The following is a 22,917-nucleotide window of genomic DNA, read 5'->3' on the forward strand; positions in this document are numbered from 1 at the left end:
TCATCTCATCCCACAAAAAATGAGACCCTACAAAAGCTCAAAAAATAACTGTAGCTCTCAGAAAATAGCAACACAAAAACAAGATATTTTTCTTTTCAAAAATGCTTTTACTGTGCAAAACTGAACAAAAAAAAGACACATTTAGATATTGCAGCATCTGTAAAAACATGCTCTATAAAAATATCACATATGCCCCCTCATGTGAATGCTCTTAAAAAATAAAAACTGTGCCAAAACAACCTTTTTTTTTTTGTCACCTTGCCTCAGAAAAAGTGTCATGTCTCCCAAAATGATACCAATCAAAAAATAAAACAAATTACTCAAAAGCAAGATTGTATTCTTTTTTAAAGGATTTTACTGTGTAAAACTTAACAAAAATAAAAAATAGACACATTATGTATCGCCGCATCCGTTAAAACCTACTCTGTAAAAGTATCACTTGCTATGCCCCCTCAGGTGAACGCTGTAAAAATAAATAAATAAAAACTGCCAGAACTGTTATTCTTTTGTCACCTTGCCTTACAAAATGCATAATATCGAGTGATCAAAAAGTCATATGTACCCCATGAATATAAAAGGAATTAAAAATACTTGGTATTTTGGCATAAAAAAATTCTAAACTATTATAAATTTAAATATAGGTATGGTGAACTCCGTAGCAGAAAGAAATAATGCCCTCAGTGGCGTGCCGGGGGGGGGGTCTGTACCAGCTGTCGCGGCTGACGGATGTAATGAGCGCTTCCAGCAATAGAATGATGAATAGATAAAATCACTCATTGTTAGAGCACTGAGGAGCTGGCTGCACCTTTCACTTACTGATCGTTCACCTCCATATGCTCCTTACCTCCTCCAGGCTGTCTGCTCTCTGCTTCACCATTCAGCCCTGCAGACACAGATCACACTGTCAGACTGTTTAGGAGTAGCCTGCAGGCCTGGGAAGCTGCCTGTTCTCCTCCCACACAGTTCTGCAGCATGATCTGTGCCTGCAGGGTACTGCTAGAGGTGATCTGATCATCAGGAACAGGACAAGGTGAATATTTACTGTTTTTATTTTATTAACACTATAGGGGCACAATATGAGCTTTACAACTGTTATGGGGCACAGAAAGAGCATTACTACTGTGAGGAGGGTACAGAGAATGGCAATGGGCTTAGCAACTGTTATGGGAGCACAGAGTGCATAACAACTGTTATGGGGACAGAGAACATTACTATGAAGGGGGCACAATGTGGGGATAACTACTGTGAGGGGCAGGGTACAATGAGGGCATAACTACGCTGAAGTGGGTACAGAGCGTGCATAACTACTGTGAGGGGGGAACAAAGTTGCATTACTGTGAAGGGGCACAGAGAGGGCATAACTACTGTGAAAGGGTCACCATGAAGGCATAACTACTGAGGGGGCACAATATGGGCATAACTACTGTGAGGGGGTACAACCCACGGGTCCCTGTCCTGCTGAACTGAGACAGTGTTTCTGCCAGGAGAGCGGCATGGCGCTGGATTACAGTTCCTGGTCCTGCAGTCTAGTAGGAGCAGGTCAGATTCCCTGGCTGTTAGTTACAGCGGGGAATCTGAGGAGAGGACAGAAGGAGTTTGTTACTCATTAAGCGCTATGCAGTGACTAGAAGCCGGGTCAGAGGAGAACAAAGCTCTGCCTTGTACAAAGTCCTCCACAGGGGGCTGGTTTCCGCTGTAACTGACGCTTGTTTGGATGCCCCCGTTACAGTGGAAATAACTGAGAAATACGAAGAAGAAAAAAGTCTCTGTGACCCCCAAAGGGCTTTCAGTGACCTCTCAGGGGACAAAATATGTAACAAATAAGTAAAATAATTGTTAAAAATGTTTATAACATAATTAAAAATATAATAAATATACATATAAAAGAAAAAAGTTGGGAAGAAAATTCATGTTCCACAGAGTTTCTTTTAAAGAAATATTATGTGGCAAAAATATATAAAAAAAATAAATAAAGGAGGTTCACATCACCGTTAAGGATTCCATTTTTGTATAGCGGAATTCATTAGACAGAAGTAAAAAAGGAGACCTTTAAAAGGTGTTCTGTTTTGATCTGTCATAATAGAAGTCTATGGGAATCATAGATACGTCTGGTTTCCGTTATGCAAAAGCCCCCCTGGGGCTGTAGGGGGACCCGATGGCATGGAAGGCAGCGCGCTGTCTTCTTGTGACGTGCCTGTGAGATCCAGCCCCCTGGATCTCACAGGCCGGAAGCTGTATGAGTAATACACACAGTATTACTTTTACAACCAATGCATTCCAAGACAGAAGTATTTGCAATGCATTGTAAAGGATTAGACCCCCAAAAGTTGAAGTCCCAAAGTGGGACAAAAAAAAGTTTTCCCCCCAAAAAATTTTAAGTTTCAAGTAAAAATAAATAAAAACATAATTTTCCCCAAATAAAGTTAAATCCATGAATTGTGTAATCTGCTATTCATTACATTGTGAGGTTGTCAGGCCCAGAAATTGGTAAAAAATAGACATATTAGGTATCGCCGTATGCGTATCGACCGGCTCTATAAACATATCACATGACCTAACCTCTCAGATGAACACCATAAAAAAATAAAAACTGTGCTAAATAAACCATTTTTTTGTCACTTTACAACACAAAAAGTACAACAGCAAGCGATCAAAAAGGCGTATGCCCACGAAAATAGTACCAATCTAATATAGAGCAACCAAAAATCATATGTACCCTAAACTAGTACCAACAAAACTTCCACCCTATCCCGTAGTTTCTAAAATGGGGTCACTTTTATGGAGTTTCTGTTATAGGGGTGCATCAGGGGGGCTTCAAATGGGACATGGTGTCAAAAAAAAACTGTCCAGCAAAATCTGCCTTCCAAAAACCGTATGGCATTCCTTTCCTTCTGCGCCCTGCCGTGTGCCCGTACAGCAGTTTACGACCACATTTGGGGTGTTTCTGTAAACTACAGAATAAGGGCCATAAATATTGAGTTTTGTTTGGCTGTTAACCCTTGCTTTGAAACTGTAAAAAAAAATATTAAAATTGAAAATCTGCCAATCTGACATTTTGAAATTATATCTCTATTTTCCATTAATTATTGTGGAACACCTAAAGGGTTAACAACGTTTGTAAAATCAGTTTTGATTACCTTGAGGGGTGTAGTTTCTAGAATGAGGTAATTTTGGGGTGGTTTCTATTATGTAAGCCTCACAAAGTGACTTCAGACATGAACTGGTCCTTAAAAAGTTTTTGGGGGAAAATTTCAGAGACATTTCAAGATTTACTTCTAAACTTCTAAGCCTTGTAACGTCCCCCCAAAATAAAATGTCATTCCCAAAATGATCCTAACATGAAGTAGACATATGGGGAATGTAAAGTAATAACTATTTTTGTATTACTATGTATTATAGAAGTAGAGAAATTCAAACTTGGAAATTTGCACATTTTTCCCAATTTTTTGCAAATTTGGTATTTTTTTAATAAATAAAAATAATATATATTTTTTTTTTACTCTATTTTACCAGTGTCATGAAGTACAATATTTGACGAAAAAAACTATCTCAGAATGGCCTGGATAAGTAAAAGCGTTTAAAAGTTATCACCACTTAAAGTGACACTGGTCAGATTTGCAAAAAATGGTCTGGTCCTTAAGGTGAAATAAGGCTGTGTCCTTAAGGAGTTAAAGGCTTCTGTTTTGCATTCCGTCATAATACAAGTCTATGGGCAGCATAACTGATCCGCCCTGGTTTCCTTTATGCAGGACTGGACTTCTGCATAATGAAAACCAGGATGGATCCATTATGCTGCCCATAGACTTGCATTATGAAGGATCAAAACGGAATGGCTCTTAAAGGCTTCAGTTTTTTTCCGTTATTTTCCGTTATGACCATGTTATAATAGAAAAAAAAATATTAATCTATAATTGTCATTGGAATCCATCCTAATAAAGTATATATTTTTTTAAATAAGAAAGTAAAATACCAAAAAAAAAAAGTCAGTGTCCCCCCCTAAAGGTCTTTTTATGAACTCTTGGGTGGCAGAAATATATTTAAAAAATGATAAAATATACATAAACGCCCACACTAACCAAAACCATTGCCATTATACATATTATATAACAAAACAACCGACACAAAGTAGGGAATTAATTTTAAGAATTTAAAGAATGAGATATAGTTCTTGAAAAAAATTACAGCTCACCATGCACAGCGCCGTTCCTTGTATTGCGACCTCAAAAACTGGTCTATTTTCCCTCCTTCAGAGGGTTTAATAGCCGGTTTCTGACCAGAAAGGTCCACAGAACGCCTATTGGCCTAAGGTGCCATTCCCCCCTTCTTTTTTTTTTTTTTCTCTTTCTCTCCTTCCCCCTTGGTTTTCCTTTTCTTTTTTTTTCTCTTCCCCCCCCCCTCCCCCCGCTTGTCTCTCTCCTCTATAATATTTTCCTCACCAACCGCCTCTCTCTCCCCACAACGGTGTACCTCAATTCCTATGGGTACAATATCCCATATAGAGTATGGATGTAAGTTGAGGCTGCATAAATGTCCTTAAAATTGAAAAGGTTAGCTGGTTAGAGGATTATTTGGTTACTCAGTTAGTAAAAATTAGTGTTAATAGGAGGAGAAGTAAGGAACAATCTCACCAGTCTTCAGTTCACTGTTAAGAAGCCCGACTGGAGAGAACAAGGGGGACACACTCAGGGAGATCAGGCAGATTCGCAAGTTGCAGGAGGGGCGAAGGATCCGGAAGACCAGAGAGGAACGGCCAGAGGAACAGACACCGGAGCACACCACATGCAGAAACCATCCAGAGGCGCCAGGATATCACCCCAGAACATCGGCGACCACTGGTATTTCACACAGGGGCTCAGGAGACACCGGGTAGCAGGGGCCCGACGGAGGAGCAGACGCACCAACACCGCTTGTTCAGGTCCGCGGTCTCCTATCCGGGCGTGGGAGCAGGAGGCAGAGGGAGAGACGCAGCAATCGGTGGTCAGCGAGGCAGCCGAGTATCGGGGAGGAGAGGCGAGCGCCACGTCATCACGTCTTCCCCGAGATTGCCTCTCCAAGGGAGCACTTTTCGCCCTTGTTTCTAGTAGAAAGAGTCCATCGGGTGCCAGGTGGTAAATTAATTCCTGGGAGACAACCACGGACACTCCTCGTTAATAAGCTGGCTTCAAGAGGCAGAGATGTACTAAGACGGGCGAGGGAATGTCCCCCTGTTTTATATGATGGAAATAGACTGGTCTTTTTCCCGGATTTTTCCAAAGATGTCCAAGAAAAGAGATGCTTGTTTATTACTGTCAAAAAGAGACTAAGAGAAAGGGATATTAAATACTCACTTGTCTTCCCAGCCAAACTCCGGATTATTTTCAATGATACTACTTTTTTTTTTTTTTTTATACACCGGAGAAAGCTGCGGAGTAGCTTGAACTAAACCATATGTGATCTAACTGCTCAATGTTTTGTCGGGATCAAGAGCTGGCAGATTATGCTCTATATTGTTCCCTTTCTTTGGTTAACTAGGGGTGGGGGATGGTCATAGGCGAGGGATCTGCTGTTTTATGCGGTGGATTAATTGGATTTGGGGGCTGTGATGTGTCTAGGGTGTGGAGGGGTTGTGTGTGTGTTTTTTTTTTTATTTTTATTTATACATTTTTATAATGTCAATCAGAATTCTTACCTGGAATGTCAGGGGCCTGGGGGATAGAAGAAAAAGACAAGCGTTTTTTTATTTAATGCGTTCACATCTCCCAGCTATTATATGTTTGATAGAAACACATCTTATGGGGGAGACCTCCAGGGTCGTCACCAGGTGCTGGGCTGCGCACACGTACCATTCTACCTTCTCTAGTCATTCTAGGGGAGTGACTGTCTTTATTCATAAAACGATTAATTTTATGTGCGAGGCAGCCTCTGTTGACCACCAGGGGAGATTTGTCTTCCTATATTGTAAGCTCGCGGGAAAGATGTGTATTCTGGCCTTTGTCTATATTCCACCTCCATTTTCTTTCTTGGTACTTAACTCTCTGCTAAAATGTATGGATAAATGGCCAGAATGTCCTACATTGATTATGGGAGACTTCAATTGTGTCATCAATCCCGCGGACGACAGGGTCTCTATTGGTGTCAAGGGGGACGCCTCTGTTCAGGGGTCCCCCTTTGCACGTTTCTGTTTGGAGGCCGGGTTCGAGGATGTTTGGGGAAGTCTGGGACAGGGGAGAAGGATCTTCTCATGCATTAGTAAATTAGGTAGATCTATGTCCAGAATAGACCATGCTTTGATTAATAAAAAAAATATCTGTGATATGTAAAACGAATGAGGTACAAGACTAGGTCACTCTCGGACCATCTGCCCCTACTCCTCGAACTCTGATAAACAAATAAGGAGGTCTCCATTTAGACTTAACCCTATTGGTTATCAGTAAGAAAAAATCATGAAATAATACAAAAGGAAATTAACCAATTTTGGGAGACTAATTATACCTCAGCAAAAACCCAAGTAGTATGGGACACTTTTAAGGCCTGTATGAGGGGAATAATGGTTAGTAATATTGCTAACCTGAGAAAGGAGTACGGGGAAAAGGAGGGAAACTTAAAAGAACAAGCTTCCTTAGCTACACAATCTTACTTTATAAATAGGACAGAGGAAAATAGGGAAACCATGCAGAAAACCACACAAGTATATTCCAATTTCCTGCTGGAGAAGGCCCAACAGAGTTTATTCTTTGAGGGACAAAAATACTTTACTGAATCGGGGCGTCCGGGGAAACTTCTATTTAGAGTGATCTCGAGTCAGGAACCTAAGAAAAATATAGACAATATCCGATTGGCTAATGGGAGGATAGTTGTTAGACAAAATTCTATATAGAGAGTTTTCTTGGACTACTTTTCAGAACTTTATAGAGCTGGTTGTAGGATTGCGGATGAAATTATGGATGTCTGTCTTGACAGTATAATTTTCCCTACTATTACCTCGGCTCAAAGGAGGGTACTTGAGGCTGATTTCTCAATTCAGGAGCTTGAAGGGGCAATTAAACTTTGCTCGGGTAACTCCACCCCCCGGCTCAGATGAACTCCCATATGAATTTTATAGTAAATATAAGGAGGTTATCTTTCCCAAATTGTTGGGGGTCTTTGCTGAGTCTGTGGAGGAGGGGACCCTACAGAGTTCAATGTCGGAAGCTGTAATAATAATTCCAAAAAAAGGTAAGGACCCCACAGAACTGGGATCCTAAAGACTGATTTCATTGTTGAACACGGGCGTAAAGCTCCTCGCAAGAATTTTGGCCACAAGACTTTCTGGGGTCATCTCCATTGTCCATCCGGACCAGAACGGTTTTATCCCAAATAAGGGCACTCACCATAATCTTCATCGTCTTTTTGCTAATATACAGGCCCCTGGGGGGTCTGCTTGCTCCATCCTGTCACTGGATGCCTCTAAGGCCTTTGACAGGGTGGAGTGGCGATTCCTGTGGAGGGTCCTGGCCAGGATGGGCTTTGGGGAGAGATTCATAAATATGATTAAACTATTGTATAGATCCCCCACGGCTAAGTTGAGTCTCAACGGGCGCCTTACTACCAGTTTTGATTTAAATAGAGATACTCGCCAGGGCTGCCCATTGTCACCACTCCTATTTGATATTTATATTGAGCCTCTGACTCTGGCTATTAGGCAGGACACTCAAATTAAAGGATTTGGAATACTAGGCGTGGAGGATCGGATTTCCCTATATGCAGACGATGTCCTTTTTTTTATAGATAATACAGAAAAAACTGCCCCAAGAATTATCCGGATGGTTAAACTATTTGGTGAGGTATCGGGCCTAGATATAAACTGGTCGAAGACAATTCTGATGCCAATAGAGCCGTTGCCCCAAAAGGAGTCCTTGATAACCCAGCTAGATGTTGCTGACACTTTTCAGTACTTGGGTATGATGATATCTCCCAAGGTTGAAAATTGTGTACAACTCAATTTGATCCCATTGATAATGAAAATTAGGGCAAAAATAGGGACTTGGCTGAGACTTTCTTTATCTAGGGCAGATCGACTTTCACTGGTCAAGATGGTGATTCTACCTCAAATCCTCTATGTTCTTAGGAACATACCTACCTGGATAGAGGACAGGGCCGGCCTTTGGGGTGTGCGGGCTGTGCGGCCGCACAGGGCGCCATAGCAACAGGGGCGCCGGGCGGCCGACAGCCCGCCGAACTCTAAGTGAAGTCTATCTACTTACTACTATATTTTGTTGCCGCCGCGGCCCGCCGGCCATCTAACAGCATTAAGTCACGGTCCGGACTATAGAAAGAGACTGAGTGAGGAGGGGGCGGGGCCCGCGGCTGCTCTGCGCTCCGCTCTGCTGCCTGGCCTGCCTGTCTCTTTAACAGAGCAGACCAGTGGCTGCTGGAGTGTGACGCAGCTGCCGCACAGGCAGAGAGAAGAAGGAGGCGGAGCGAGCCCGAGCGCCAGCCAGCAGCCACAACAGATACAGCCTGAGCCAGCCAAGCAACTAAGCAAGTTCCAGTTCCACCATAACAAGTCAGAACAGAACTTACAGGTATTTGGTAGTACAAAGTACAATTTTGTACAAAGATAACATCTGGATGGATCCCATCTGCCACTGGCCCATGATGGAGTGGGAAAAATGTGCCATGGAGGGGGCTCATAGAGGACAGGGGGACAGTGTGTGCTTTCCTGCTACTACATCAACCCCCCCAGGGATTTTAGGGGCCATTAAGGGTTGGACTTTAACGCCTTGCTGCTGATGTTGAGTGTGCCAGTGCCACCAATCATATCACCCTCCCCCCAGCAGATCAGTTACCTTTAGGAGGGGGGGGATATGATTGGTCGCTATGTGCACACTCCGCATCATCCAACCCCTAATACCCCCCAAAATGCCTGGTGGGGGGGTGGCATGACATGACTGTGTGTGTGTGTCCGTCCCTGTGTGTGACTGTCCGTCCCTGTGTGTGACTGTCCTTCCCCGTGTGTGTGTGTGACTGTCCGTCCCTGTATGTCTGTGACTGTCCGTCCCTCTGTGTGTGTGACTGTCCGTCCCTGTGTGTCTGTGACTGTCCCTGTGTGTCTGTGACTGTCCGTCCCTGTGTGTGTGTGACTGTCTGTCCCTGTGTGTGTGTGACTGTCTGTCCCTGTGTGTGTGTGACTGTCCGTCCCTGTGTGTCTGTGGCTGTCCGTCCCTGTGTGTGTGACTGTCTGTCCCTGTGTGTGTGTGACTGTCCCTGTGTGTCTGTGACTGTCTGTCCCTGTGTGTCTGTGACTGTCTGTCCCTGTGTGTCTGTGACTGTCTGTCCCTGTGTGTCTGTGACTGTCCGTCCCTGTGTGTCTGTGACTGTCCGTCCCTGTGTGTCTGTGACTGTCCGTCCCTGTGTGTCTGTGACTGTCCGTCCCTGTTTGTCTGTGACTGTCCGTCCCTGTGTGTACGTGACTGTCTGTCCCTGTGTGTGTGTGTGACTGTCTGTCCCTGTGTGTCTGTGACTGTCCGTCCCTGTGTGTGTGTACGCCCCTGTATGTGTATGTCTCTCCCTGTGTGTATCACCATGCCCACAGTGTTCCTATGTCTTGATGCAGCTGCTTCAGAACGTTCTGTGCGGGGCAAGAAGAAGAAGATGGAAGAGGAGGCAGCGCCAGCGCCAGCATGGAGTCCATGCGATAGACACAGCGAGGCACACGAAGGACGAAGGTAACGCTTCCACATGATCTACACTAGTGTTATCTGTGGTTTTACATAGGACTGCAGGTAAGGCCTCATGCACACGACAGTATTTTTTCACGGTCCGCAAAAACGGGGTCCGTAGGTCCGTGATCCGTGACCGTTTTTTCGTCCGTGGGTCTTCCTTGATTTTTAGAGGATCCGTGGACATGGTGTCCGCCTGGCCGTGCGGAGCCAAACGGATCCGTCCTGAATTACAATGCAAGTCAATGGGGACGGATCCGTTTGACGTTGAGACAATATGGTGCCATTTCAAACGTATCCGTCCCCATTGACTTTCAATGTAAAGTCAGGAGTCCCTTTTATACCATCGGATCAGAGTTTTCTCCAATCTGATGGTATATTTTAACTTGAAGCGTCCCCATCACCATGGGAACGCCTGTATGTTAGAATATACTGTCGGATATGAGCTAGATCGTGAAACTCAGATCCGACAGTATATTCTAACACAGAGGCGTTCCCATGGTGATGGGGACGCTTCAGGTTGGAATATACTGAAAAACTGTGTACATGACTGCCACCAATGATAGGGGGGAGATTTTAATTAGGAGGGGGGGGGGGAGAGGGCCCACTGGCCACCAACGAGTTAACTACAGCGGAGGGAGGGGGCCCACTGGACACCAATGAGTTAACTACAGGGGAGGGAGGGGGGGCTGGCTACCAACAAGTTAACTACAGGGGAGGGAGGGGGCCCACTGGCCACCAATGAGTTAACTACAGGGGAGGGAGGGGGGGCGGCCGCACTGGCCACCAATGAGTTAAAAACAGGGGGGGGGGGGTCTGCCAGGCAGCAGGGGGCAGTCATGTACACAGTTTTTCAGTATATTCTAACCTGAAGCGTCCCCATCACCATGGGAACGCCTCTGTGTTAGAATATACTGTCGGATCTCAGTTTTCACGAAGTGAAAACTCACCTCTGAAAAAGCTTTTATGCAGACGGATCTTCGGATCCGTCTGTATGAAAGTAACCTACGGCCACAGATCACGGACACGGATGCCAATCTTGTGTGCATCCATGTTCTTTCACGGACCCATTGACTTGAATGGGTCTGTGAACCGTTGTCCGTCCAAAAAATAGGACAGGTCGTATTTTTTTGGCGGACAGGAAACACGGATCACGGTCTCGGCTGCAAAACGGTGCATTTTCCGATTTTTCCACGGACCCATTAAAAGTCAATGGGTCCGCGAAAAAAAACGGAAAACGGCACAACGGCCACGGATGCACACAACGGTCGTGTGCATGAGGCCTAACACTACCACATTATCAGCACTAGTGTAAGGGGGGGGGGGCGCCACAAGGTTAGCTTGCACAGGGCGCCTGAACACCTAAGGCCGGCCCTGATAGAGGATACATATTTTAAACTTATGGAAAGAATAATAAATGATTTAGTTTGGGAAAGAAAACGTGTGAGACTCAAATTGGAATACTTGTATAAACCTTTGGAACAGGGGGGTTTAAACCTCCCTTGTTTCAAAGGATATTTTATTGCTGCTCAGCTATGGATGTGTTATGAATGGCAAAATAGTACATTTTTGAGTAGGTTAGTGAGAAGCTCCTCACATAATAATATATTTACACTTCTGGAATCCGGCCTACTGATTAATAGAGACCGGACCATAAAGAGACTACAAAATCACTACTGAAAATCTGGGCTACTACTAGAGGATGGTTGGGGGTGAAGGGAGATCTTACATTCAAGCCTCTTTGGCACAATATTCACTTACAGAGTTTAGAGGGTATAGCTACGGATCAATTTTGGCAAAAGAATGGGATTCTTTATATCACACAGGTTGTTAAGAATAGAGAGATTAAGTAATTTGTGGAACTATCACATAATATAGTAAACCTCTCTTGGTTCAGGTATTTTCAGCTTCGGTCAGTACTTTTTACTTTGAATGACAAATCACTGTTAGAAATAGATAATACTTCTCTGCTAAATGGGGGGTTGGGGGTAAAATGGCATTAATTATATTAAGCTCGAATATCTTGTGAGTATTTGTTTTGTATATCAATAAAGAAATTGAAATAAAAAAAACACCCAGACCTTTTTTTTTTCCTATATTTTCATCTGCAGAGCTCTTTGGAGGCTTGTTTTTGCAGGGTAACATTTTGATCCCTTTTTATTATTTATTTATTTTATTTTTTTGCGGGGGTGGGTCATGGCTGAAAAGACAACAAATTAAGTATTTTTAAATTTTCCCTGCAATGACATTCTCTGGGTATCCAAAGTAGTTTTATATACTAATCATTTGGACATTTTTTAAAGTGACAATACCAAATATGTTTATAAGGCGGGATCATTTGAATGTTTTATGTATTTATATACTGTAAATTTTAGTCCCATTAGGGGACTTAAATATGTGATCTGATCGCTTGTACCATAGATTGCAATACAATACTACTAGAGTCCATGAGATTTTGACAGGCATTCTATGAAGCCCTGCCACTTACTATGGCAGGCCAAGGAGCCTTCACGAAGCCCCAGGCTGCCATGGTTACGAATTGGAACCCTGTGATTATACACTGGGGGCTCAGACTGAAGGACAAATGGAGACCCCTCCACCTGTCTAACCCCTCAAATGTCACAATCACCACTGACATTTACTTATAGCATGGGCTACCTGATGATCAAGTGTATAGTATTGTGCACGTCCAAATAATATAACTTAAACAGGTGCACACTGCGGTCTTACTAACCCTCGTACTGGTGTAAAATTGAAAGATTAGCCAACATATCCTGCTTGGAGGACATGTCTGAGCCCGAGCACCGCGCCAAGGTTTATCAAATAGCTCGGGACCTAACGCTAAACCTACCTGGGCAGTATGGGCAATACCAGGAGCCAGTGGGCAAATTACAGGAGCGCAAGGTCCGACTCACTGTCAATCTCCCAGTAACCTCCAGAATACAGTGGGAGGAGGGAGAGAGAGCTCTAAGCCCTATCCAAGACTGGCTAATATAGCCCGGGCCTCACGTGCACCAGAATGCTGCCTGTGGATCGCAAAAGGGGCATTCAGACTAAGAGTTTATACACATCCAAAAAATTCAATATACAAACTACAGATTGGAGTGGTATTAGAAAGCAGGAAGTGCTCAACCACATATGCAGTGGTGTATCTATACATTTCCATCCACAGGCAGCATTCTGGTGCACATGTGAGACCAGGGCCATATCAGCTAGTCTTGGGTGGGGCTCAGAGCTCTCGTCCTCCTCCGACTGTATGCATGGTCTCATGCTGGAGGTTACTGGGAGATTGACGGTGAGTCGGACCTTGCGCTCCTGTAATTTGCCCACTGGCTCCTGGTATTGCCCATACTGCCCAGGTAGGTTTAGCGTTAGGTCCCGAGCTATTTGATAAACCTTGGCGCGGTGCTCGGGCTCAGACATGTCCTCCAAGCAGGATATGTTGGCTAATCTCTCAATTTTGCACCAGTACGAGGGTTAGTAAGACTGCAGTGTGCACCTGTTTTTGTTATATTATTTTTACTGTTTATTACATCCACACATTTGCTATCCTGTGTAGGAAGTCCATTATGGTACTTGTGGTCCGCTGCAGGCATCCTCCATTGTATGCATTTTTGCTGGGGATTGCCATTAGCAGCGGACCACAAGTGCAAGATCTGCTCCCCCTGTATAGATGCACCACTGCATATGGGGTTGAGCACTTCCTGCTTTCTAATATCACTCTAATCTGTAGTTTGTAATGTGCACGTCCACCTACTGAGCTGTGTGCTGCTGGTCACACATGCTCAGCCACCATTGCCACAGCCAGTTCTCTGCATAGTGATCCTCTCTTCTTTGCAGAGCAGCTCATGGTAATAGCTTTTTTCACTGCAAAGGAGGGAATAACATATGCAATATTACATTTTGACCGCAAAGTGGCACCATACTGTGTAAGTGAATTCTTAACAGTGTGTAACTTAAATGATGATCATGCTTCCTTTTTATGATCTATAAAATGAATATGACTTGCAATAGTGAGACAACCTGTTTAATAACCAAGAAATTAATTTTCATTCTCATTTCATATTATTGCAGTCCAAAACCCATAACTCTTTTATTTTTCAGTTGTTGTAGCAGTTTCAGATCTTGTTTTTTTCCAGGATGAGTTGTATTTTTTCAATGGCACCATTTTGGGTACATATAATTAATTGATTAGGGGAAAAAGCATCAATCATGCTATTTTTTTTGTGGCTTTTTTTTTGCTGTTTACTGTGTTTAAAATGTTTTTATTTTATTTTAGTACTTTTGAATAATAAAAACACTCTATTGGTAGTTTTTGGGGACACACAGAGAGATGAACAAATTGATTATAATGAACTGGATTTTGTTATGAATTTCCCAAAACCTTCCTATTTTGGCGTATCCAAAGCTTTTGCAATTTGTTGCGTATCAACTGCCTAAAAGTGGTGTAATCCATTTTACAGAACAGGAGACAGCAGTACATGGAAGATGAACAAGAGCATCACATGATCCCAGGAAGTAATCTGACCTGCGAGCATGCCCAGGGTGCCTTGTGTGATGCCAGCAGTCCATGCCCTCTCTTCTCCCAGCATACACGGCCGACAGAACACACATTGTCTGCCGCTACAGTGGTCTGTGCCAGTCTGTGTCTCCCTGTTCCTTCCTGGAGGGCAAGGCTGCTGGAGTAGTGCTGCTCCGTCCACGCCACACTGGCTGCAGTCTTCTCCTCTTACCTGCAGTGCCTCAGTCTGCCCATAGGGTGCACATGCTTCCTCTGGCTCTTAAAGAGCCAGTAGGTGCATACCCTAATTTGTCCAGCCTATGGCTAGCCTCCCTACTGAATTTAAGGTGACTTCCCCTGTGAGAAGGTGCCTGAGCAATAAGTATCCTAGCTTTCTAGTACCTGCAAAGGTGCTGGGAGACTTGAAGCAACAATCATTTGACTGTTTCTATCATTTGGATTACATTGTATTCCAAAGCATCATAAACTTTCCCTGGTACACTGATAGGCAGCCTATTAAATGTCAGATACTGATAGTAGCCCTGGGGGAGTTTGCTGGGTGTTGACAGCCCAAAAAACGAGCCCCCATATGGGTACGCCATTTTATGGGAAAACCTTTCTGATAGCATTGTATATTTATGGCAGATATTAGAAAATTTATATGAATAATTTAAATATTAATCATACTTATGCAGTGTCTTGGTGGCATACTGCAAAGGGTTAATGTACTATACTTTATGCACCGTGTACCTCAGAAGTTGTGTATGAAGAGTAAGGAGTTAGTCATCCAGCCCCTTTACTGTATTGGTGTGTGCCCAGTTCCACCCCTTTAGCTAGGAGGCTAAAATCTGAAGCCAGAGAGACAAAAGCTGTGTGAGAGAGAGCAGCAATAGGCAGGCAAACAAGTGAACCAGCCTCTGAGGAAAAAGAAAACGGCTCAAGAGACTGCACCGCGGCCATCACAAAGGAGGGTGCTGAAGAATACAAGCCAGTGAAAGGTAAAGCATATAGTTATATAGGCTATAGACTTCACTGCCATTTAATGGGACTAGTAGTTTCAGATAGCTTGCCATACTTAAGAAACGGCCTGATCACTTGTTAAAATCTGCTGCCAGAGTGGGTACAGCGGAAATACTTAAAGGTTTTTTTTGCAACCCTCCCTCCCATTCTGCAGGACCTGCAAAGGGAAGCTTACCCGTTTCCCAGTGCCAGCTCCCTGCTCCTTCTCCCGATCTGCGCTGCTCCTCGGGGCTCCAATGATGTCAGCATCCAGTTTGACATCGCCAGCTCCCCTTGCATCATGATAGGGCCGCAAGGGAAGCCTAACACTGCTGTAGCCTGTGATTGTCTGTGGCAATGTCAAACCAGATGTTGACATCACTGTAGCCCCGAGGTGCATCGCAGGCCGCGAGAAGAAGGAGATGGCACTGGGAAAAGGGTAAATAAGCTTCCCTTTGCAAGTCCTGCAAAATTATTTCACAACCCATTTAATGAACTAGCAAAGCATTGTAGTGCCGCATTTTAAGAGAGTCAGCAACCTGAGAAAGGAATAGAACCTGTAATAGAATTCTGTAATATAGAGGGGCCTCCCTATGGTTGCACAGAAAAAGTGCAGAAAGCGGCAAAAGAGAAAGGTAGCCCTTTGACTAAATTTGAGGAGGCTGTGCAGATTTTAGAGAGGCTCCATTGCTTATCTGTAGAGAAACTCAGAGGAGACAAGTAAACTGCCTGCTCTCCCACATTGACAACCTTGCCGGAAATTGTCGAAAACATTTGTAAAGACAGTACTGACCATTGCAAGTGCATGGATGTAAAATCTGCCGAGTAGATCAGTAAAGTATCATTTATTTGCTGTAAGAATACGGGCTTCATCATTGTCTGCACCAACATCTGCATTGCATTGCAACATTCAGGGCCTCTGCCTTGCACCCTATAAAACCTATTTATACCTCCATTACCACCAGGCAGAGGGTCCGAGAACCGAAGTGTGCCCCGAGGAAAGAAAGGGTGTGCCCTTGTTACCACCTAGGGGTTCAGAGATGAGGGCCTCAAACTGAGCCAGCAGATCAATGGGACTCAGGGTAAACAGAAACTGATAGTCTGCAGATACACTAAAAGTTGAGCCTGTAGTAAAAAAAAAAACTAAAAACTGCTGAAAACTTTTTAATTTTTAAGACCAATTGAAATACTTATTTTTAGTTCAAAATAAGTAAATGCCTAAGTATTAGCAATTATCTTTGCTAATATTCAGAGATTAGTTTTCTGCCCGCAGATATAAATTTTTTAGATTTATGGGGGTTTTTTTGCAGCATAGACGCAGGCAGACGTTAAAGGGGTTCCATTTGGCCGAACCTGTAAAGAGAAGCTTACTTACCTACTTCCCCGCGCTGGCTTCCCGCTCCTCCTCCTCTCATGACAAATGGTCACATGAGGCAAGTGGATCCGGTCACTGCCATGGCCAGTTATTGGCTGCAGCCTGCATCAAACCGGATGTTTTCAGCGAGGGAGCGAAGCAGAGCATTGCGGGCCAAGAGGTGATGGGAGCAGGAAGCAGGTAAGTAAGCTTCCCTTTATAGGTCCAGCTAAGTAGGGTTGTTTGCCAACCTCCCCACACACACACACACCATTCTTGCATAATAACCCCTTTAAATCAGAACTCTGCCTAAAATATTCCTAAACTTTAGTCTTTCTTATGTACAGTCAGGTCCATAAATATTGGGACATCGACACAGTTCTAACATTTTTGGCTCTATACACCACCACAATGGATTTGAAATTAAATGAACAAGATCTGCTTTAACTGCAGACTGTCAGCTTTAATTAGAGGGTATTTACATCCAAATCAGGTGAACGGTGTAGGAATTACAACAGTTTGCATATGTGCCTCCGACTTGTTAAGTGACCAAAAGTAATGGGACAATTGGCTTCTCAGCTGTTCCATGGCCAGGTGTGTGTTATTCCCTCATTATCCCAATTACAATGAGCAGATAAAATGTCTAGAGTTCTTGGAATCTGTTGCTGTCAACACTCAAAATGCCATCATTAGGCTGAAAAAACCAAACAAACCCATCAGAGAGATAGCAAAAACATTAGGTGTGTGGCCAAAACAACTGTTTGGAACATTCTTAAAAAGAAGAAACGCACAGCAACACCAAAAGACCCGGAAGACCACGGAAAACAACTGTGGTGGATGACCGAAGAATTCTTTCCCTGGTGAAGAAAACACCCTTCACAACAGTTGGCCAGATCAAGAACACTCTCCAGGAGGTAGGTGTATGTGTGTCAAAGTCAACAATCAAGAGAAGAACTCACCAGAGTGAATACAGAGGGTTCACCACAAGATGTAAATCATTGGTGAGCCTCAAAAACAGGAAGGCCAGATTAGAGTTTGCCAAACGACTTCTAAAAAAGCCTTCACAGTTCTGGAACAACATCCCATGGACATATGAGACCAAGATCAACTTGTACCAGAGTGATGGGAAGAGAAGAGTATGGAGAAGGAAAGGAACTGCTCATGATCCTAAGCATACCACCTTATCAGTGAAACATGGTGGTGGTAGTGTCATGGGCATGTATGGCTGCCAATGGAACTGGTTCTCTTGTATTTATTGATGATGTGACTGCTGACAAAAGCAGCAAGATGAATTCTGAAGTGTTTCGGGCAATATTATCTGCTCATATTCAGCCAAATGCTTCAGAAGTCATTGGATGGCGCTTCACAGTGCAGATGGACAATGACCCAAAGCATACTGCAAAAGCAACCAAAGAGTTTTTTAAGGGAAATAAGTGGAATGTTATGCAATGGCCAAGTCAATCACCTGACCTGAATCCGATTGAGCATGCATGTCACTTGCCGAAGACAAAACTGAAGGGAAAATGCCCCAAGAACAAGCAGGAACTGAAGACAGTTGCAGTAGAGGCCTGGCAGAGCATCACAAGGGATGAAACCCAGCGTCTTGTGATGTCTATGCGCTACAGACTTCAGGCTGTAATTCACTGCAAAGGATTTGCAACCAAGTATTAAAAAGTGAAAGTTTGATTTATGATTATTATTCTGTCCCATAACTTTTGGTTCCTTAACAAGTGGGAGGCACATATGCAAACTGTTGTAATTCCTACACTGTTCACCTGATTTGGATGTAAATACCCTCAAATTAAAGCTGGCAGTCTGCAGTTAAAGCACATCTTGCTCGTTTCATTTCAAAACCATTGTGGTGGTCAGGGGCGTCGCTAGGTTAAAACATTCGGGGCCTGGGCCCCGGATGTTTTGTCCCATGCCCCGAATGTCCTGCCTGCCTGCTAGATGCAACTGTATTGCCGTACACAGAACGGCAAATACAATTGAATCTTATACTGGGAACAGGCAAAGGACCTTTGGTGACATCACAGGTCATGTGATCAGCAAAACAGGCTGTGATAGGATGACCTGGATGATGTCACCATCCAGGTCATCCTATCACAGCCTGTTTTGCTGATCACATGGCCTGTGATGTCACCAAAGGTCTTTCGCCTCTTCCCAGTTCAGGATTGGACCGGAGTCAAGAGGAGAAGGAGCCTAATAGTGATGTCTGTACAGGCGAGGTAAGTGAAGGGAGAGGTAGAGAAATGCTGGGAGTTGTAGTTATTTAACTGGGATGTATTTTAGGGCTGAAGGGAGGGATGTTATTGACATGGAACTGTGTGCTTGAGGTGGCTGGGGGAGGGAGGGATGTTATTTACATGGGACTGTATGTTGAAAGTGGATGGTGGGGGGGAATGATGTTTATGTAAATGGGACTTAATGTTTAGGGTCCATTCACACTTGCGTTTGGTGATCCGCTTGTGAGATCCGTTTCAGGTCTCTCACAAGCAGCCCCAAATGCATCAGTTTAACCCCAATGCATTCTGAATGGATGTGGATCCATTCAGAATGCATTCGTTCGGCTCCGTGCGGTCCCCCGTTCCATTTTGGAGGCGGACCTCAAAATGCTGCAAGCAGCGTTTTTTGTGTCCGCATGGCCTTGCGGAGCCAAACGCATCCGTCCTGACAATGTAAGTCAATGGGGACGGATCCCTTTGCATTGACACAAAATGGTGCAATTGTAAACGGATCCGTCCCCCATTGACTTTCAATGTAAGTCAGGACGGATCCGTATTGGGACTTAGAAATTAAAATCTAATACAAACAAATTGGTCCTGAACGGATGCATTCGTTTGTATTATATCGGTGCGGATCCGTCCTGTACAAGTACATGAACGCAAGTGTGAAAGTAGCCTTAGGGGGTGATGTTTACATGGGATTGTGCGTTGGAGGCGGCTGGGGAAGAGGTGATGTTATTTACATGGGACTGTATGGTGGAGGGAGGATTATAACTGCAGGGGGCACTGCAAATCCAGGGGACATTATAGGCGTTCTTATTACTACTGGGGGCTATATAGGAGGGTCTTGTAGATCTGCCTTATTTCTACTAAGCGCACTATGGGGGCCTTATTACTACTGTGGGGTCTGTAGGGAGCTTTATTGCCACTGGGGGAACAATAGGGGGCCTTATTTCTACTAGGGACTCTGTGAGGGTATTATTAATATGGGAGGGCATTGTTGAGGAGCATTATCACGGTTGGGGCAGTGTTACTAATAAGGGCATTCTAGAAGGGAATTACTATTGGTGGGACTATGAGGAGCACTATTACTATGGGGGGCAGTAATGTTTCTTTAGGATAGTATTTGGGGGTATGAGGGGGGGGGGGGGTTGAGGTTTTGGCATAGAAAGCAGCAGGATAACACTGTGGGGACTCCAGTTGGGGGATAATGATAGAAAGTGAGGAAGCTAAGATATCTGTGTGTCACACTCTGCAGAGACGAGGCGGCTGAGAGAAGTTGTCCAGACCGAGAAGATGATGACAGAGAGGAGACGTCACCTGGAGGCCCTGGATGTGACAGGTAAGTGCCGCTGTATAGCAAGTACAGCATAGTGCGGCGGGGGGGGGGGGGCATATTTATTGGGGCTTGTGCCCCGGATCTTTTGAGACCCTAGCAACGCCCCTGGTGGTGGTGGATAGAGCAAAAAATGTTGGAATTGTGTTGATGTCCCAATATTTATGGACCTGACTGTATAATGTTTTATGGATCTCTTTGATCTGTATACAGGTGAGAAGATTGATGCCTGAATCTCCACTGATCTCCAGAAAAAGGCCTCATGCACACAACCGTATGTATTTTGCAGTCCGCATAAAATGGATCCGCAAAAAATATGGATGACGTCCGTGTGCATTCCGTATTTTGCGGAACAGAACAGCTGGCCCCGAATAGAACAGTCCTATCCTTGCCCGTAATACGGACAATATTATGACGTGTTATATTTTTTTGGGGAATGGAAATACGGACATACGGAAACAGAATGCACTCGGAGTATCTTAGGCCTCATGCACACGAACGTATTTTATTTCCGTATTCGTTCAGTCTTTTTGCGGATAGTATACGGAACCATTAAGTTCAATGTGTCTGCAAAAATAAAAGGAAATTACTATGTGTGCCTTCCTTTTTCAAATGTCCATATTTCCGTTCCACAAAAAAAATAGAACATGTTCTATTATTGTCCGCATTACGGACAAGGATAGTATTGTTCTATTAGGGGCCAGCTGTTCCGCAAAATACGGAATTGACACGGACGTCATCCATATTTTTTGTAGAAATACATACGGTCGTGTGCATGAGATCTAAAGGGGATCTCGAATCATCGAACCCTTTGTCACTGTTCAAGGTGGATTCACACATGGTGTAACTTTATGCCACAACCAAAGCCACTGCAAAATCCAAGTCTTACGTGATCATATGGATGTATATTTTCAATGGACTTGTTGCCAATTTCACTCTCTGCATTGCATTTCAAATGATGAAAACTGAGCAAATCTGCCCAAAAAAGCAGATATACTTAGTGAATAAAATACTATATGTAGTAAACAAAGTTTGCCACAGGGTGGCGATGTAGGATAGGGATTATTGTCTCCTGCAAATAACTTCTGATGAGTTCATCCGTTACATCCCCCCCCCCGTGGACTGGTAGAACCGGCGGAAGTTTAATGAACCCAAGTACCAATAATAAACTTTACTCCCCCGAGCCCACTGTGTTTGTTGCTGTCCTCCGGACAGGTGGACTGGCGGTTCCCCCCCTTTCCTCTGTTGTTTTTTTTTGGGGGAAGCATGTATTCTTTTATACTGCTGGCTTCTTATATTAGCTCAAGCCCGGCTATCTTTTTGCGAGGCAGTTTTTTTCCCTTTACCTCCCTCTTCTGTCTGTGCGGCGCTCCGCCGTGTCTCCGCGGGCGCCGCCATCTTCCGGAAGTGACATTGGCCTCTCTGGCGTCACTTCCAGTCCTTGGTCAGCGGCGTTTTTCCGCTCTGGGAAGCTTTTGCTTCCTCTGCGCTAGCATACTTGGCCCCCTGACTCCGGGGGATTGGGGAGGGAGGGGGATTACTGTATTAAGCAGTTAAATTTAAGGAGCCTCTGTTTTCATGCTCTTTCTCTTGCAGCACACACTTCTCTCCAAGCTAGCTCCCAGAGCCTATCTAGTACATTGTACTCAGATTCCATTGCTACTAGCGGTTGCTTTCTGGCGTTTCCCTCGGTGGGCCTCTGCTTACGTTTTTTTCTGGTATTCTTTTACTGGTGGCAGAATTTACTAATTCTTAATTCCTTACAGCTATGGCTTCACCTAGAGACCCGGATTCCCGGAAATAGGTTTCGAAGAGGAAACATCTGGCCTGTTTCGACTGCAGCGCTATCCTGGACAAGAATTGTCCCTATTCCATATGCGAAGGTTGTCGTAGGCCCCAACCATCTACTGAACCCACCATGCAAGAGATGTATGCGTGGGTTAAAGGATACGTGGATGAATCCATTAAGGGCATCGTAAACCTATTGGACGAAAGGCTTCCTGCGCCCACCCAGGCACCTATGGATACCTCCGTGCCCGTCGAAAGACCCGCAGCCATTTCATTGGTCTCTTCCTCTTCCCCCCCAGAGAAAACACAAAAGTTGTTAAAGTCCATCAGGTCGCGGGACCATGATGTTGACACTGGGGAGTCCTCCGATCCTGCCGGTCGGGCACAGCGTGTCTTTAAGGTGGATGAGACCCTTCTTTACGTCATGCGGATGGAATGTAAAAGGCCTGAGAAGGGTCCAGTCTTGACCAAAAAATTCAAGACCATGTTTCCCATGGCAAAATCCTTGATGGAATCGTGGGGTTCCATTACCAAGGTGGACATGGCTATGGCCAAATTGTCCAGGGGCATTTTGGTGCCAGCAGACGATGGGTCTAGTCTGCAAGACCCCGTTGATAGGAGGGCAGAGTGCACTTTAAGAAGAAGCTATTCTGCAAGACCGCTAATCTAGCAATGGATTTTCTGTGCGACACCGCACAATTACAATTAAAATTGGCAGCCAAATCAATGGCCCTGGTGTTAGCAGCCCGCAGGCCATTATGGCTCAAATCATGGGTCGCTGACAATGCTTCCAAATATAACCTATGTGGTCTCACCTTTGAGCCAGACCGCTTGTTCGGCTCAGAATTAGATAAAATCATGGAGGGCCTCTCCGATAAGAAGGGCAAAAGTCTTCCCCAACAGCCCTTTCAGGGGCGGGGCAGGCAAGACCGTGGCGGTAGGTCTGGCCAACACACAAGATCCCATAGAGGCGGGGGCGCAGCGAAGAAATTCGAAGCGACCTCGCAGAGGAGTCAAGGAGGCAAAGCCCTCCT

This window comes from Bufo gargarizans, chromosome 2, assembly GCF_014858855.1.
Source record: "Bufo gargarizans isolate SCDJY-AF-19 chromosome 2, ASM1485885v1, whole genome shotgun sequence".
In the NCBI taxonomy this organism is placed as follows: Eukaryota; Metazoa; Chordata; class Amphibia; order Anura; family Bufonidae; genus Bufo; species Bufo gargarizans.